The sequence below is a fragment of the Ascaphus truei genome, chromosome 1 (assembly GCF_040206685.1).
Source record: "Ascaphus truei isolate aAscTru1 chromosome 1, aAscTru1.hap1, whole genome shotgun sequence".
In the NCBI taxonomy this organism is placed as follows: Eukaryota; Metazoa; Chordata; class Amphibia; order Anura; family Ascaphidae; genus Ascaphus; species Ascaphus truei.
The window spans coordinates 34,153,361-34,169,770 of record NC_134483.1 but is presented as its reverse complement, the minus strand read 5'-3'; the positions used below and the strand labels follow the sequence as shown (position 1 = coordinate 34,169,770).

Genomic DNA, 16,410 nt, shown 5'->3' with positions numbered 1-16,410 from the left:
GTATTGTACCGTTCGATTACTAAAACACTAATACCGTGTTCCATATCTTCCTATCCTCTTATCTCTACGTTTGAGCAAAATCCCGTGCGCTGACCAACCCTCCACCTCCACTGCAATCTGTGGCACTCCCTTAGGGGAGTGGTGGGAGACTATTCTCCTTACTCCACCAGGGAGAGCTAGGACTGCTTCTGGTGCCCTTGGCTGGGAGTGAAGGTCCAGAGACATCCTGGGGGTGAAGGCCATAAGCGCTGCTGTTGCAGTACCATTGAAGTGTGCTAATAAAGTGTTTTAGTTGTTTACCATACCTTTTTGCCTGAGACTGAAATATATCAGGGAGAAGAGTAAAGAAGTTCTCCTGCAGGGATTTCACCCATCATCCCTGGGGTCTGTAAGAGATGGAGGCGCTGTCACCTTGAGTACAAATCAGTTATGCTCCAAAAGCCTGTTCTGACATCCCCTACCATCATGCGGGAGACTCAGATCTACTGTGAGCCAGCAGGTATGCACCACACTCCATGTAGCAGCAGTGTAATCTCCCAGAAGAAGGGGGGGGGGGACATGGGCTACATGTATATAAAGACATTGCATGCACAATTAAAGATCATACAGTCATGTTAAAAAGAAAGTACATCCTCTTTGAAATTCATGGTTTTACATATCAGGACATAATAACAATCATCTGTTCCTTAGCAGGTCTAAAAATTAGGTAAATACAACCTGAGTCCCTTTAAGTCAAAACAAAATCATAAAATAAACTCATACTCCTCTTGGGAGACTAACTGTACATTCAGCTTCAACCCTTACTACCTGGATGGACAGCTAAGCTGATTCCACCCCAAACAGTTACTATTATGGCTGAACATATAAAGTCTCTGTATACAGCAACAAAGGGTTTCACTTATCTGTTAGTCCAGGGTTTGGAGCAGACGTCCCCGCTTCAGCACGGTCTTGCATCCTTCCTTCCTAGGGGAGCTCGGCCCCACGAGAGATCAGAGAATCTCTAGTCTGTAAGTCCAATGTTAAGGATAGGACATCTCTGCTTCAGCACGGTCTCTCGTCCTTCCTTCTTCTTACTGGGATTAGCAACCCAGGGAGTCCCAGCAGGCTCCGTGACCACTGTCCAGCGAGTCTAAGGGGCTGTGCCAGCTTCCACAGCTGGGGAGAACTGTTCTCTGTCCCCCCCTTCTCTGAGGAACAGCAGTCAGTCTCTCCCTCTGTCTCTCTATCTCCCCCGCCTCTCTCCCCCTCTCTTTCTCTCTCCCCCTCTCTCTCTCTCTCTCCCCCCACACATACTCTGGAGTCCAGCCTGATTAATTAGTTTACATCTGCTGCTATTTTCTCTAGGAAGATTAACTCTCTGTAGACTGGAATGCACACCTACTGCACTGTTCCAGCACCTAGAGCAGCGGTGCGCAAAGTGGGGGGCGCGACCCCCAGGGGGGGCGGGAGATTGTGCTGGGGGGGCGCGGGCAGTTGCAGAGGCCCCGCGCTCTTCCCCCAGGCATTTAAATTAGATGCCGGGGGATCGCGTGAGGCCCCTGCAACTGTTTACTTACCGGGATTCAGCCGCCTGTGTTGCGTCGCCATGGCAACGCGGCGTCAATAGACGCCGCGGCACCATGTGACCTGACGTCACACGCCCACGCAGCGTCATCTGACGCGGCTGAAGGCAGGGGGGCGCGAGAGCCGGGGGCAGAGAGACAGGGGGGCGCAGCACAAAAAGTTTGCGCTCCCCTGACCTAGAGGACAGTGATGGTATCACAATATACTCTGGCCCTGTAACATGTGTATATATATATATATATATATTTATTTGTGTGTGTGTGTGCCCTCTTTCCCCCACCCTCTGGGAAATGTGCTGCTACCGATGTATTCTGTGGCTGCTGTATCATATCTGGTGGTAAACAGGAGGCAGGAGATCTCCGCGAGGTTGTGGGGAGGACATAGGAACAGACTCACGGTGGTTCTTTAGTGGTCAGTGCCTCCAGTCCAAGAGGATCCTGAGGCTTCATGATGCAACTCATGAACACAGCTTCCGTTATCACTAGCCATGCATCAAGGATTACACCAGTTGTTGGTATGACTGAGGTTTATTTAGCCACGAGGTTCATGCACTGGATCACATATCATCTGTACCCTATCCCCTAGGGACTAGGCCTCAGTACACTCTTCTAGCAGGAGAACTATCTTCAGTGTCTGCACACTCTGACATCTATTCCAGAACTCCTCCCACTCACTAACTACTTTACACAATATAGAAGAAGAGCCGCACCTTCCCTGGGGAGTGGCTAGTAAGCCGGCCTATTCACTGTCATAGACCCCCCTTACAATCACAGGCTAGCCCTGAACTTTATTGAACATGCACAATGAACAATATATCGCACTCAGCATAGTCTACTGCTAACACTGCCACTTATTAAAGGGAACTTACATTGTTAGGAAACCAGGAAATCGGTAGTCTCGGGGGACTGGGCTACATATATATATATATATATATATATATATATATATATATATATATATATATATATATATATATATATATATGCAAATACAACTGTATGCTCATCTGCATGTCTTAGGCAGGTCTGCAACCCTACCTTTCACCATTATCACACAGCATACAGCACTTCCACTGCAGCAAGGGATTCTGGGAAATGACATGCAAATGAGTACTCAGTGCCACTTTTTGCTTCAAAAACCATTTTTAACATGGTTCCCTATAGGCTTAAGCTTGCTGCATGGTCACAGCTTTGAGCACAGCCAGGGTTAAGGTGCATACCCAGAAAAACACCCACAGACAGCTGTTTCGACCTTTAATGGGTCTCATCAGTGTGAGGCTGGTTAGCTGGCTGTGCTCAAAGCTGTGACCATCGCTTCTCGGCCTTTTGGCTAAGATCAAGTGTAGGGTCTGTCCTGTGAAGGATGGCCCTATTTGCATCACTTGGTCTGGTCATGGGCTGAGGCAGCGGATGCAAAGTAGCCCGGGCTTTTTAATCTTGCACCCCAGGCCTGGATAACCTGGTGGAGTATCACTTGCTGCACTGTGGTTGGTCGTTTTGGCGTCCGGCCTCCACTTACGAGCACTTGATCTGCACAGATTTTTTTGCACCGTCCCCTATTTTTCCCGCACTTTGGCCCCCCTTATTGCCTTCCGCTGAGGGGACAAGCCAATTATTTTTGTCACCGCCTGGCCTTGCAAAGGGCCAGGCGTGCACTTGTGCACACCCTTTTTGTGTTGTACGTTTGAGCACCTCCTGCACTGCATTGCACAGAGCACCGGAGCACTCGCACTATGGATTTTTGATGTTTCGTTTGTTGGGTTATCGTCACCCCTCTCTCCGGAGAGCAAAGACTGTAGTGCTGGCTAGTAGTCGCCATCCCTTCGGGGGAAGATTGCGGTGGGTTAGTAGGCGTCAGCCGAACACCCTAAAGACTTGGACCCTCCTGTGGCGTCAGCTGCACTAGGAGGGAACAGGATGGACGTCGGATTCCTCGGATGACGACGTCGATGTAACAGCAGGACTCCAAGGCTTCGGCTGGAGAGGACTGCTTATGGCACGGACTGGCCTACTCTCCGGAGCGGACTTTGTCACAAGTTTTGAGCACCTGGTCTCACTTGACCACGAGCACGGTTTTTGAGGTGGAATCACTTTTTCACCACCCGGGCTACAAAAAAAAAAAAAAAAAAAGCTGTCTGTGGGTGGTTTTCTGGGTATGCACCTTAACCCTTGCTGTGCTCAAAGCTGTGACCATGCAGCAAGCTTAAGCCTATAGGAAACCATGTTAAAAATGTTTTTTGAAGCAAAAAGTGGCACTGAGTGCTCATTTGCATGTCATTTCCCAGAATCCCTTGCTGCAGTGGAAGTGCTGTATGCTGGGTGATAATGGTGAAAGGTGGGGTTGCAGACCTGCCTAAGACATGCAGATGAGCTTACAGTTGTATTTGCATATTTGCTTTCCTGTGGAGGGTTTTTGTCACTTTTTTACTCACCATAACTTAACTCAGTAGTATGGTGTGTGTGTGTGTGTGTGTGTGTGTGTGTGTGTGTGTGTGTGTGTGTGTGTGTGTGTGTGTGTGTGTGTGTGTGTGTGTGTGTGTGTGTGTGTGTGTGTGTGTGTGTGTGTGTGTGTGTGTGTGTGTGTGTGTGTATATATATATATATATATATATATATATATATATATAACCCCCTGTGTGATGAGCTTCTCACACTGACCCCTGGCAGGTTCCTCTCCAGTGTGCTTTTGAAATGTGACTGTGATGGACATGACAACAGCCAACTATAACAGCTGTGAGAGAGGAGCCTTTAAAAAGGGGGGCAGCCATGTTAGATCAGATCTGCACGGACCTGAGTGCTATTCGGTTCAGTCGAGGTCTGGAGAGAGTGCACATGACAGCAGGAGCAGAGAGATACAGTTCCAGACTTGGATGCGAGATCAAGCGCCATCAGAGGGGACCCTCAACGGCAATAAAAGTCCAGTGGTACGAAACACCTATTTCAAAGGAAAGGCATGCAACAGGTTCAGTACAACACGAGTTCCCATGGTGTGCCGGCACCATCACAAGCCAAGAAAGACCAGATTGGGTGGCTACTACACCACTGACTCACACCCGCATAGTGTTATTGGGGATTGTGTGTAGTGATCCTCATCTGAGGAGCATAAGGTAACAGAGTCAGTAATATAAGTAAACTGGTTGTATCACCCATACTGTGTCTGTATTCTTCCTGCCGTCTGTGGACCAGTAAGTAATTAACAGGGACGTAGGCCCCAGCCTCAGCTACAGTTGTAAGTCTGGGAGCTAAAATTAAAGGGGTTATATATATTAAAAAGATATAGGACAGCACCTATGTTAAACCATGTATTGATTATAAACAGTAATTATACCATAAATCTGTTGTATGTTATTGCTGTTTGAGCAAATCAATGGCACATACAGACAAATTGATTGTGAAAACTAATTGGCCAATACTAATTAAGGTGAACCAACTGTAATGCAGCTGTAAATGAAACGATAATAGACTGCTATTGCTGACACAATAAAAAGTCCAGAAAACTAGCTCTAATAGCTAGTATTATAACTTATAAAAAAAGATCCAAACATGGCGATCGCTGGAGTCCTGGCAGCTCTCTTCATGGAAACAACCACCTCCGTGATCGATACCTATACAATTAAAAGAAGAAAAAGCGCTCTCTCCATGTGTAAAATCAGTTGAACAATTTTCATTTTCTGGACAGGGTAAAAGTAACACTCACAAACATCTGTTGTATAAGTGCATTCTATGAGACAAGCTCATGCTCCGTTGGTAGACTGGAAAGGTATTCCACAGCTCCAGATGACAGTTGTCGACCAGGGATCTTGGTAGGCTGTGCCCTCTTGCAATATGGTCCTCCGGCAATCAGTGGTGGATAGTTGTTGTTCCGCCCTGTGTGACGGTGCACGTCTCAAATCAGGAAGCGGACCCGCAGGGCTGAGGTAGGGATGCAAATAAACTGACCAGAGCCCAGGGACAGAGTTAGAGTATCCGTAGTCGGTAAGCAGGCAGGGGTCAGGGCTGGCGGCAGAGTTGCAAAGTCCAGGAGACAGGCAGAGGTCAGGGCTGGCGGCAGTGTTTCAAAGTCCAGGAGACAGGCAGAGGTCAGGGCTGGCGGCAGTGTTTCAAAGTCCAGGAGACAGGCAGCAGGGTAGGCAGAAAGCAGCGAGGTCGGGGTCACGGTCCAGGGTCCGCAACAGGGGAATCAAAACAGGCAAAAGGGTACAGCGTAACTGCAAAGACCAACGAGCTGCAAATGTTAGAAATTTGCTCGGCGACTCCCACCAGGAACTGCAGCCTTATATAGCAGGCTGCCAGTACCCAATATGGCCACAGTGAGCAGAAAGGGCAGGTGACTTGGAAAACCCAAACCGCAGCAAAACTCGGCACGGATTGAACAGCATCCTTCCACCCTGCAGTTCCGGTGTTTCGGCTGTGTCTGCATCCAACCTTCCCTTCCGGCGTTGTGACAGCATAAATAGTTAAAAAGATCATGCAAAAAGGAGTCAATCACCCAAGTTTAACCCTTTAAAGGTGCACGGTCAGTTGGGGACAGAATGCACTAATGACAGTGGTGGGAGTACCAGGTTACAATTAGTCGTTTCATACATCTTTTATAAAATACTATTTTTAAATCATTGCTGAAAGTCTGAAATGCTCCTTTGTTTTCTGCTATAATGAGGGCTCTGTGCAGGGCAGTTTATTGCCTTAGCTATATATATATATATATATATATATATATATAATCATTGGAATTAATTGAACTCCTTTAGTGCTGAAAGGGCCAGCAACGCATTGCATGGTGTTGCAATATTTAACCGCTCGCCGCCCTGAAGTGGTTAATTTGATCCTGTGTGAGGCAACATCTTTAAACATGTCATTGGTTCGTTGTGGCCCCGGGAGGTATTGGACTTCTAAGTGCATTTGCTAACAAACATAACAGCGATTCTCCTGGCAGTGAGGCCGGGGCAAGCCTTGAACTTAAAGCACGTCTTCCCCCTCCTCTGTTCCCGGAGAACAAAGCGCGCTGAATTCATGTTCGTGCTCATTGTGCGGGTACAGCCGGCTTTGTCTGCGGATGTCCTGAAGTTCTGTTTTCTGCGCTTGTTATTTGTACACCGCTGTTTGATGACATAAAAGGAGATCACATTGGATAACACAATGCATTGTATCTTTCACATGCTATTGCAAACTTCTAGAAAGTCGTCTCTCCAAGGCAAGGTCTTTTGTGTCTCGTGTCTTTATGGTATCTATTTTTCCCTTATTTGAACACACAACTAATACTGATGTCACCTTTCAACAAACTTTCTTTATACTGTCAGCTTTTTTTTATTTTCATGCTGTGATACTGTGGAGATGCAGCATCTGCTTGGATTTCTAATGCATTGTCTCTCATCCCTAGATGTGACGACGAAGGAACACCCCAGGGAAATGAAAATCCATTGTTTACATACACCATCCACCGGTTACATACACCCCAAACCCATGTCCTGGAATTGGCGTTTTTGGAGAGTCCTTTGCTATCTTTTCAGCCCTTAACCAATCTAGTGACTCCAATTCCCTAAAGGTGGTGAAGTGTGAATAAATACTAACTGGGAATTCTAATACTGGGAATGTGGGGGAAGTTACTGATGGGAGACTTTGTACACCTGGATTACACGTCTATTTTGTTCTAGAAGACAAATATGATGACTGTTTTAAAAGAGAAAAAAAATGTTTCATGATCTTGGAGAACATAAACCCACTGCTCTGATTTCTGCTAAATCTCATTATTTTTTTGGAGCAGAGATTACAAAATTACCAATCTGTCTGCAGTTTAAAGTGTTCATTTTATATGGCAGACCAAATGAAAGCAGCATGAGACCCCCTTGTACATATGGGAAGCCTGTGCCAGCTCAGTTGCCGTAAAAGCTGTCCCTATAATGTAGCAGTCCTCCCAAATTCGGTATTTATTTTATTATTTCACCTGAAGCAGAGCCGCTTGTCACTGGGAATGTCCCAGTTCCCCAGGTGTTCACAGAGGAACGCCTGTAAAACACAGTCCCATGACTGCCAGTCAGTGAGGCCAATGCTGTTGGTGTTTCCCCTCATAATTTGGCTCATTGGCAATGATGTGGCTGGCACCTATATTGGTTTTACATTTGGCCTGAACCAGAGATAATCAGGTGATATAAATCGGCAGTTGTCCTCCGAGGGACCCCTGGTTACCGTACTCCAATAATCTCCTCGATTCTAAAGCCCTTCCCGCTCCCCAATGCAGAAATGCTGTGACCCCCATTAGCATCAGTGTTACTTTCCTGGTATCTATGAAGCTTATTTGCATCGTGTTTTTAGAGATCTATGTCAAATACTCAGAGGATTGCCAATTTAGCAACAAAAATCTCTTTGTATGATAGATGGAGGAAGGATTTATACAAAAACACCAACGAATGTTTTATTGGAAGGGTTAACTTCAACTGACTTTGCCGGGAACTCGTCAAATAATAGCAAAGGACCATGGCCTCCCATGGCTTCCCATGGCTCTCTCAGACATGCTGGATCCCCGTTCCCTGTCCTCGCTATAGATGAGGACAAGGAATGTGCCCTGTGCCCACATTTAACCACAGTTGTAGTGGCGGGTATTGTACATGTTAACATGATGGATGATCACAGATTATGCCATTTCCTCCATGACCTGGCGCCCATTATATTTCCTAGAATAGAGCTGCTCTGAAATATCGTGTTCTGGATTGACCCCCAAACACATTAGCAAGGACAATAATTGACCCTACATCTGCATCTATGTTGGGGGACCCCAGCAATGCCCCAAGCAGCCTGCTCCTCCCTGCCTTCCGTCACCCGTGAGAGCTCCTATTTCTAACACCATCTTGGCCTGTGCGGGAATCCTCAAAGCCTTGTGTGTGTGATTACAGTGATTGGCAGTTTTCTATGTCGCTATTTTACTTTCCTTGCCCTAGGGGTGCCGCTGGGGTTTACAGGTGTGCTATATGTAAACATAGGGAGAAATATCATTTAGTACTGGAGGAAAATGGTGGCCTGCTCAGCATCACGCTAAAAATGGAACAAAACTTTGATAAAATCCATCTGAAATAATGGTCCCTGGAGAAGTAAAACAAAATGTGTTAACCTCTTCATTACCTCAAGGGCTTGATTATAGCAGGAGATCCGGGCTAAGAAATAAAGAAAGGCCAGCCTGTGTGTAAAATCTTGGAGCAAAACTGGGGCATTTTTACCCTACACCCTGTCCGTCTCAAAGCATTTTGTTCCAATGTTGTCCTGTCTGCCTCAGCTTGCTCCATGGGGAGTATCAGTAGGAAGAGTTGGAGAGTAGTTATATGGTGCACAGATTATAATTATTATCGTTTATTTTTAAAGCAGCAACATATTACTCAGCGCAGTACAATGAGGGTACAGACTTATTTATATTACATAAACCGAATGTCATACCAAATAAGGACAAACAAGTACAAACAGATACAGGTGTAACCGCCGTTGTGGATTTACTAGTAGACTACAAGGGGTTAATAGTGAGCAGTCGATGCTAGGGTCCACCCTGAGGTGACAGAGGTATAAAGCAGAGCGTTCTGGGGGTTAGGTTCCAGCATGGCAGAAGGAGCTGAGCCTCGGGGAATAGAGGTAGGGGATATGTTCCCTAAAGTATAGTATAGATCAGGCCCCGCTTTCATTGTGTTGCAGTTGGGGATAGTGCCCCATGAGTTAGGATCCCATAGTTTGGCCACATGAAAAGAGCATGGCCCAGTAATGGGAATGCAGACATGCTTCAGTGGGCAAAGGAAAAAAAGCCCTCAGGATGTCTGGGGATCAGCTCTACAAGCGGATCTCCAACCACAGTATTCAGTACCCTCTTGAGGAAGTGTCCGTTCCACAGAAGGGTTGGAAGGTAACAGTAACGTTACACAAAACAGGCCAGGATCTCATTAGGGGACCTCAGTAAAAGGGACCTTCAATATGTAGTTAAAAAGGGGGACACAGTCCACAAGTGAAAGATGCTGCTATATCAAGTAAATATACATCCCATGAGTGTTGACTGGGCACTCTGTGAAAATAAGTACCAAGAGTGACAGTGGTATGGATTAAATGAAGTACGATCAGGTCAACCTACATGAAACAGTGACTGCAATGTTCCTAAGCATGGGGACATAAATAGAGATTGAAGTTGTACTATAAAAACTCCTGGCGCCCGTCTTTCCCACCACCCAGCCGACCACAGACAGCACCCTGAGACAAGGTAAATCATTGCTGATGTCAAATCCACCACTACCTCGATGTAACCTCCCTAGGGAGAGGGCAGGTGGGGTTACACAGGTGATGATGGTCCTGCTCGTGAGAGCTTACAATCTACAGGGAATAAGGGGCAATGCTGAAACAAAAGGTAAAGTGGCTGCTCAGTGTGGGACGGAGTGTACCTCAGCTGCACAGCTGATCCCATGAAGGTTTGGGTGTTAGCGTGGACTTTGGTCCAGCTGCACAGCAGGATCCAAAAGAGTTAGAGAGGGTAGTGGTGGTAGATGTTAGGGTAATGGTTCTCAACTCCAGTTCTCAAGACTGTTCTCCCCCCCCCCCACTTCACCCCCTCAACAGGTCAGGTTATCAGGATATCCCAGCTTCAGTACAGCTGACTCAATCAGGGGCTCAGTCTTTGACTGAGTCACTGATTGAGCCACCCGAGCTGAAGCAGGGATATCCTTATAACCTAACCTGTTGGTGGGGGAGAGGGGGTCTTGAGGACTGGAGTTGAGAACCTCTGTTCTAAGGGATGTGGGAGCTGTTTCAGAATTTGTGTTTCTCTGTGCCACTCTTTTTGCCTTAAATTTGCTTCCCCAAATCCTCCACATCTGAAGTGAAGTCTAAAATTCTGCATCAGATTTAGGACACTGTTCTTACATATGCTGCAGCTTTGCTCCAAGAAACCGAGCAGTGTATCCAAACACAGTTTTCTTTACGTTGATACATAGATCCCTGGATGTAGAGGTCAAGAAACGTATAATGAATGCAATATTTACAGCCAGTGTTACAATTTTAGCATCTACAAACAAGTGGCAACTAATTCTGGTCCCCAGCCTTGTTCTGCTATGCATAACGCATAGAAATTGATTTCATGTGAGGATTGTTTGACCCAATCTAATTTTCCCACTTTACTCAAATTATCAAGAGAATATCTACGTGTCCCAAGCCTGCTGTTATTTCTAAAACAGCGCAGTGTTCCCACACAGTGCAGGTATTCATACTTCTGGCATGGACACGAGCCATTTGTTAGATTCAAATGTATTTTAAACAGAAATTTCCCCAAAGTTTCACCATGCCTATATTACAGGACTTATACAACCAAGCAAGCTTTAAGGAGGAGCGGCGCCAGAAAAAACCTCTATAATTATTTCTGACCTATTTGTGCTTTTCTACATACCTGTGCAAACTGGCCTGCCTCATTCGGTAGCTGAAATCATAAACTTCACGTAGTCTCAGATTTTTCATTCTATTCTTCGGAGTTCCATAGAAATAATGTGACTCGCCCTCAACTGTTTTGTTATTGTCTCTCTGTATTTGCATGCCCCACATCAGCTTCTGTCCCATGTGTAGCATTAAGACAAGCTGGTGCTGTAGTACAATTATACTGGACAAGGCAGGCATGGAAGAACTTGCAGAACCAATACCATATATACACAATACTAGCTGTACCCGGCGTAACATACGCTGATCTAGCACACCTTAAGGTTATTAATGAAACCTTCACGGATGTATTTATTTTTGTAACTTGTTTTTTAATCAAAGATTTCTCTCAATTGCAATTCTTGGGTTCTATTCCGACACTACAGTAAGTGAATCAAATGATCTGACTCTTGATAGAGCAACATATAATTGTCTGTAACTCTCCCTGCCCGGCTTCTGGGGAGATCACATCTGTGTGTATTGTATGACTACTCCCCATGGGATACCTTGACTCGGGCTGGATTCAGGCGGCTGGACAATGAGGTAGCAAAGTTGTGGAATAATGGGTACCAGGAACTTTTGTCATACAACAGTCTTTTACTGTGGATAATCCTGGACACATGATACATAAAGCTTGGCCCCCTGCAGACGCACTTACTAGAATTCCCTCCTACTGTCTCTATACGTTCTTCTACCTACCAATTAGATTGTAAGCTCCTCGGGGCAGGGACTCCTCTTCCTTAATGTTACTCTTATGTCTGAAGCACTTATTCCCATGACCTGTTATTTATATTATTTGTTATCTATATGATTACAACATGTATTACTACTGTGAAGCGCTATGTATATTTATGGCGCTATAGAAATAAAGACATACTACTACTACTACTCGGGTCCCCAGGCACGTGGGAACAAACACCACACTTTATACAACATTTGAATGTTTCTTTATTGTTATCGATGCTTTAGGTGCTTCCATGAATGCCCACTCTTAACACTCAGAGGGAGGTATCTCTCTTAGTTGCTTAACTGTTCTAACCCCCTCTTCTGTTCAGGATACCCCTCTGTATTATCCCAGTAATGCTAGTCCCATTGGGACTCCTAGCGAGTCCTGTACAAGTGACACCAATACCTTTTGTCAGTGCATGAATTGCTATTTCCCTGCTGCTGGAGGGGACTATTAATGTGGGTCCACAGTTAGAGCAAATCTGCCAGCACCCAGGAGTCCTCATTACTGAAGCACTTTATTGCATACCGTTTGCATACTTCAAAGATTATTTTGGACTCCCTTAATCATCTTCTGGGATCCCGATTTAAAGGATACTGTCTCTATCTACAACATAATTAACAGGTGGGCCTGATCTGTGCTATTACTTTAGAAACATTACTCATCCACTCTCCCCGAGGCTCCTCTACTCTTGTTCTCCTGGAACCTACCTTCTCAAACGTTCCCCTTCCCTTATATACTCTCTGTGATGTCATGAACCCATGACAACACAGAGCAGGCTAACCATACTTGTAACCCTTTAGAGGGGGATTACATATCTATGACTAAAAACAGGCTTAGGTATGCAAAGCCATATTTTATCAACCGTTTGGCCTTGTGAATTATTGACTGTCATTGAAAAAGCCAACCGTATGGGAATTTTTTTTGTTTGAAACTGAATGGTAAATTTGTGTCTGATGGAATGAGTGGAATATGTACGGTGTCTGAGTTTGCTGCACCGATCACTTTGTTTCGCGTGTTTGTATTCTAGTAACAGTAAGTCTTGTACCACTACATAGTCCTTTCAATGGTATTGGGTTTCTAAGGAGCATGATAACGGCTCCTACTTTAAGTCTCAGTTGATGAGGAGGCATTCCAGTTGAAGTAAGACTGTTTAAGAATTCTTCTGGGAATGCAAGTTGATCAGCAGTATCATCACTCACAATAGTATCACCACTTTGCTGTAGCGATGAGTATGATGATAATATAAGTATTATAAGTATTTACCCAATTTGCTATTTTTTTTAATACAATCGCATCACGATCTTATAATCATTACCTAAGGCTTTGCTTTATATAATAAAATATTCATACTTTTGTTGGCAAGGCCATACCATGTTGAACACACCCGTTCTAGTTCGATCACTGAAGTTAATCAACATCAGGCGCGGTTAGTACTTGGATGGGTTACTGCTTGGGAACAGTATTCCCCCCCCTATATAGATTGTTGCAGACATCCTTAGCCTTAGATATAGGTAGATTCTTCTGTGGAAATGGTTAACTGGAACAAAAAACATCTCCTTAACAGAGGAATACAAGTCTGTGACCTGGTGACATAACTGGGTATTGGGAGAGTAGCAGGAGTCTTACTTACTGGCTGGGTTAGTGGAATCCTGTAGGATGAAGAACCAGGTCGGTCCTCTCTCTTTGGGCCCCCTGTGACACACTGTCAGGGTTCCCTGTTCTCAATAGAACGGTGGTATCCGGGGCCTTTCCCAAACCTATTTGTGGTTGGAATTCCAGCTGTGCTTAAGGCAGTTTTTCTATTGTGTTTTGTAGCACTACCAAGTGGGACCTTCGATGTATAACCAAATATTGCCAACTCAAGACTAATTTAGGCATTGGCCTTTAAAATACAGTATCAATCTATGAGGTTCCCTTATGAATGGCCACAGGTATTCCTGAAGAAGTCTATTACAAATCTCTTAATTCTAAAACCATCCAGCTTCAGCTCTTGCTCATTGCAGTGATTTATTGGTTATTGTTGATGTCTGTGGCTGCAACTCACTGGACTAACCATTGATTAGAACTAATGACTGTATTGGAAAAGCAGAGAAGGATGAACCTCCTTGTGCTTAATCATGGACCATTCTTGTCAGAGTTAAGTAGTCTTACAAAATGGATGAACCAAATTAGTAGAATTATGCTTATACAGAAGCATTCATCGGTGTTGGAAATGAGGTTGGCTGGGAAAAGGTTACTCGTTCTGGACAAAAGATTTCTTATTGTCATACAATGAAACATCCGAAGAAAATTTGAATAAAAAAATAGAAAAAAACCAAGCAAATTGATATGCTTTATTACCATTTATTTAAGTGACAATGGATACATGTGTATGTAATGTGTCATCTTCAGCCCTTGTCGAGCCTCTGCTGGATGAAGGCCTCCCCAAAGATCTTCCAAGTACTGCATTTGCAAGCTTCTCTTCTCCACGTTGCTCCAACAAATTGTCCTCATTTCATCCTCAGATCTTACTTCTGATCATCGTCTTAGTCTGTTGATATCCATTGGAATCCAGTCAAGTTCCATTTTTGTCCAATGATGGCAATTTCTTCTTGAGATATCTCTGGTCCATTACCATTTTAATCACCCATGTGATGTCACAGAATTTTGTTTGCTCCTGAACTCATTCATACTTGTTCTCGTCTCTTTGGATCATACCCAGCATTTATCTCTTCATACTTCGGTGAGTTACCTGTAGATTATGAATTATTTTCACATTAAGGGCCCAAGTCTCACATCCATATGGGAGCACGGGCAAAATGCACTGGTCGACCACTTTCCTCGAGGCACAGTGGAAGGTTCCTTGAATGATTGTCTTGTTTCTCCCACATGCGCTTCATCCCATCTTTCATGATATAATGATTTATAATTGTTTATGTCAGACTGTAAATTCTGTATCTAATATATACTTTCAGATGAAGAAGCTCAGATACATTATTTCATCAAGAGAAATGTCACTACTCGTATGGCATAAACCTATGTGAATACTATATAGAAGTTATAAAGGTCATATTCCGTCTTTAAAATAATTACATTATGCAATAGCAATAAAAACAATGCTTCTTTTCTTGGCACAATAGGTGTGTAATAATCACTAATCGTGAGATTACATTAATACCATCTAAAGATTTTTTTTTTTTTTACTTTTACTAATAAATATTATGGGAAATCTGTGAGACAAGAACTGTATTTTGATTACTATAAACCCTCCCTTCTGCAAATAACATAATAGCTGTAGGGAGACAGCTGCCTGTTAATTCAGCTTCTACTCCTTCATAAAAAAAATCCCTTGAACATAGTTTTGCCTGAGATCCTGGCACAGCCCCAAGAACACATTTGGAAAAGACTCGTCTCATAGAACAAATGTTTACTAGCAGTACAGGGAACCTGGAAATTCCCGGAGCATCACAGGCTCACATCACTGGCACTGCACAGACCTGCCAAACCTCCACCCTTAAAAGGTGTACCTCGGATCTGTGCCTGTCTTCCTCCTGCCAAAAGGAGCATGGAGCCTTATGAAGCTATACTGTTCAGGACTGCACACTACCGATCGCTATTGCTTCTTCTGCATTAGGCTTCGTCCAGGATGATGCTGAGCGGGCACGCGCGCTCATGCTGGCCGTGATGAAACACATTGTTGCAATGTGTGTGGCCAGCATGAGCGAGCGCCTGCGCATGCATGGCCCTTAGCTGCTTGACGAAGCAAGCAAATTTGATTATGCCGCTTGCTGGCGCGTCACGTGAGTGGTTCGCCCAATGAGGACGAACCAGCTCTGTGATGTCATGGCCGTGCCCCCTTACATGCCCCCCATGCGCACAACTAGCTGGTCATAAATCGGCCGGCCCAGCAGACCGTGAGACGTCACCGCGCACGAGCAGCAGAGTGCTCGCTCCCTGCCTGGCTGCAGCCTTAGACAATGGCATGTGAGATAGCATAACGATAAAAGCCCTTTCCCAAGGACGAGTACACGTCGTCATCTGAACGGTGTTTTCCAGTTCTGTATCAGTTGGGTTAGAGCAGTGGTGCGCAAATTGGGGGGCGCGAGATTAACTGCGGGGAGCACGGGGTTTACAGAGGCCCTGTGCACTTCCCGAAGGCACCTAAATGAAGTGCCGGGGAAGTGGCGAAGGTCTCTGTAAACTGCACTTACAGCGGTTTAGCCGCCATCTGGAGACACGTCGCCATGTCAACGCAGCGTCAAATGACGCTGTGGGGTCATGTGATGTCGCATTGCTATGGCAGCATGACAGCCTGATGCCCAGATGCCGGGAACCACGGTGTAAGGAGCAGCGTGTCACGTTCTACCACCCGCGGCGTCCCCTTACCTTGTGCTCCCTCACACCCCACTGCCGCTCCGGATCCCCGGCGGACCCCCGCAGTCACCGGCATCTCCAGCACGGCTCTCCCTCCTCTTCCGGGTCGCGCGCGTCATCCCGCCTGTTTTACAGGGGGCGCGCGGATCCGAGCTATTTACTCCCGACATGCAGGAGATAGCTCCGCCCCCACCTATCGTGCCTGCGCACGGCGCGCTTCCCAGCCCCTAGTTCACTCCATATGGAAACCATCCCTTCTTCTCCCACGGTACTGGCCGTTCTAGAGATTGCTACCCCGGGAGTGACCACGCTGACGGAAGTTTATTTGGAATTCCTGGATGT

General features: G+C 45.4%; 1 non-coding gene across 1 annotated transcript; it reads left to right on the top strand.

The window, feature by feature from the left end:
• Positions 1–2,872: 2,872 nt before the first annotated feature.
• Positions 2,873–3,061, top strand: LOC142473196 (U2 spliceosomal RNA). Its single transcript, XR_012790005.1, has one exon. It is a non-coding gene; the product is annotated as a U2 spliceosomal RNA (small nuclear RNA).
• Positions 3,062–16,410: the final 13,349 nt, after the last annotated feature.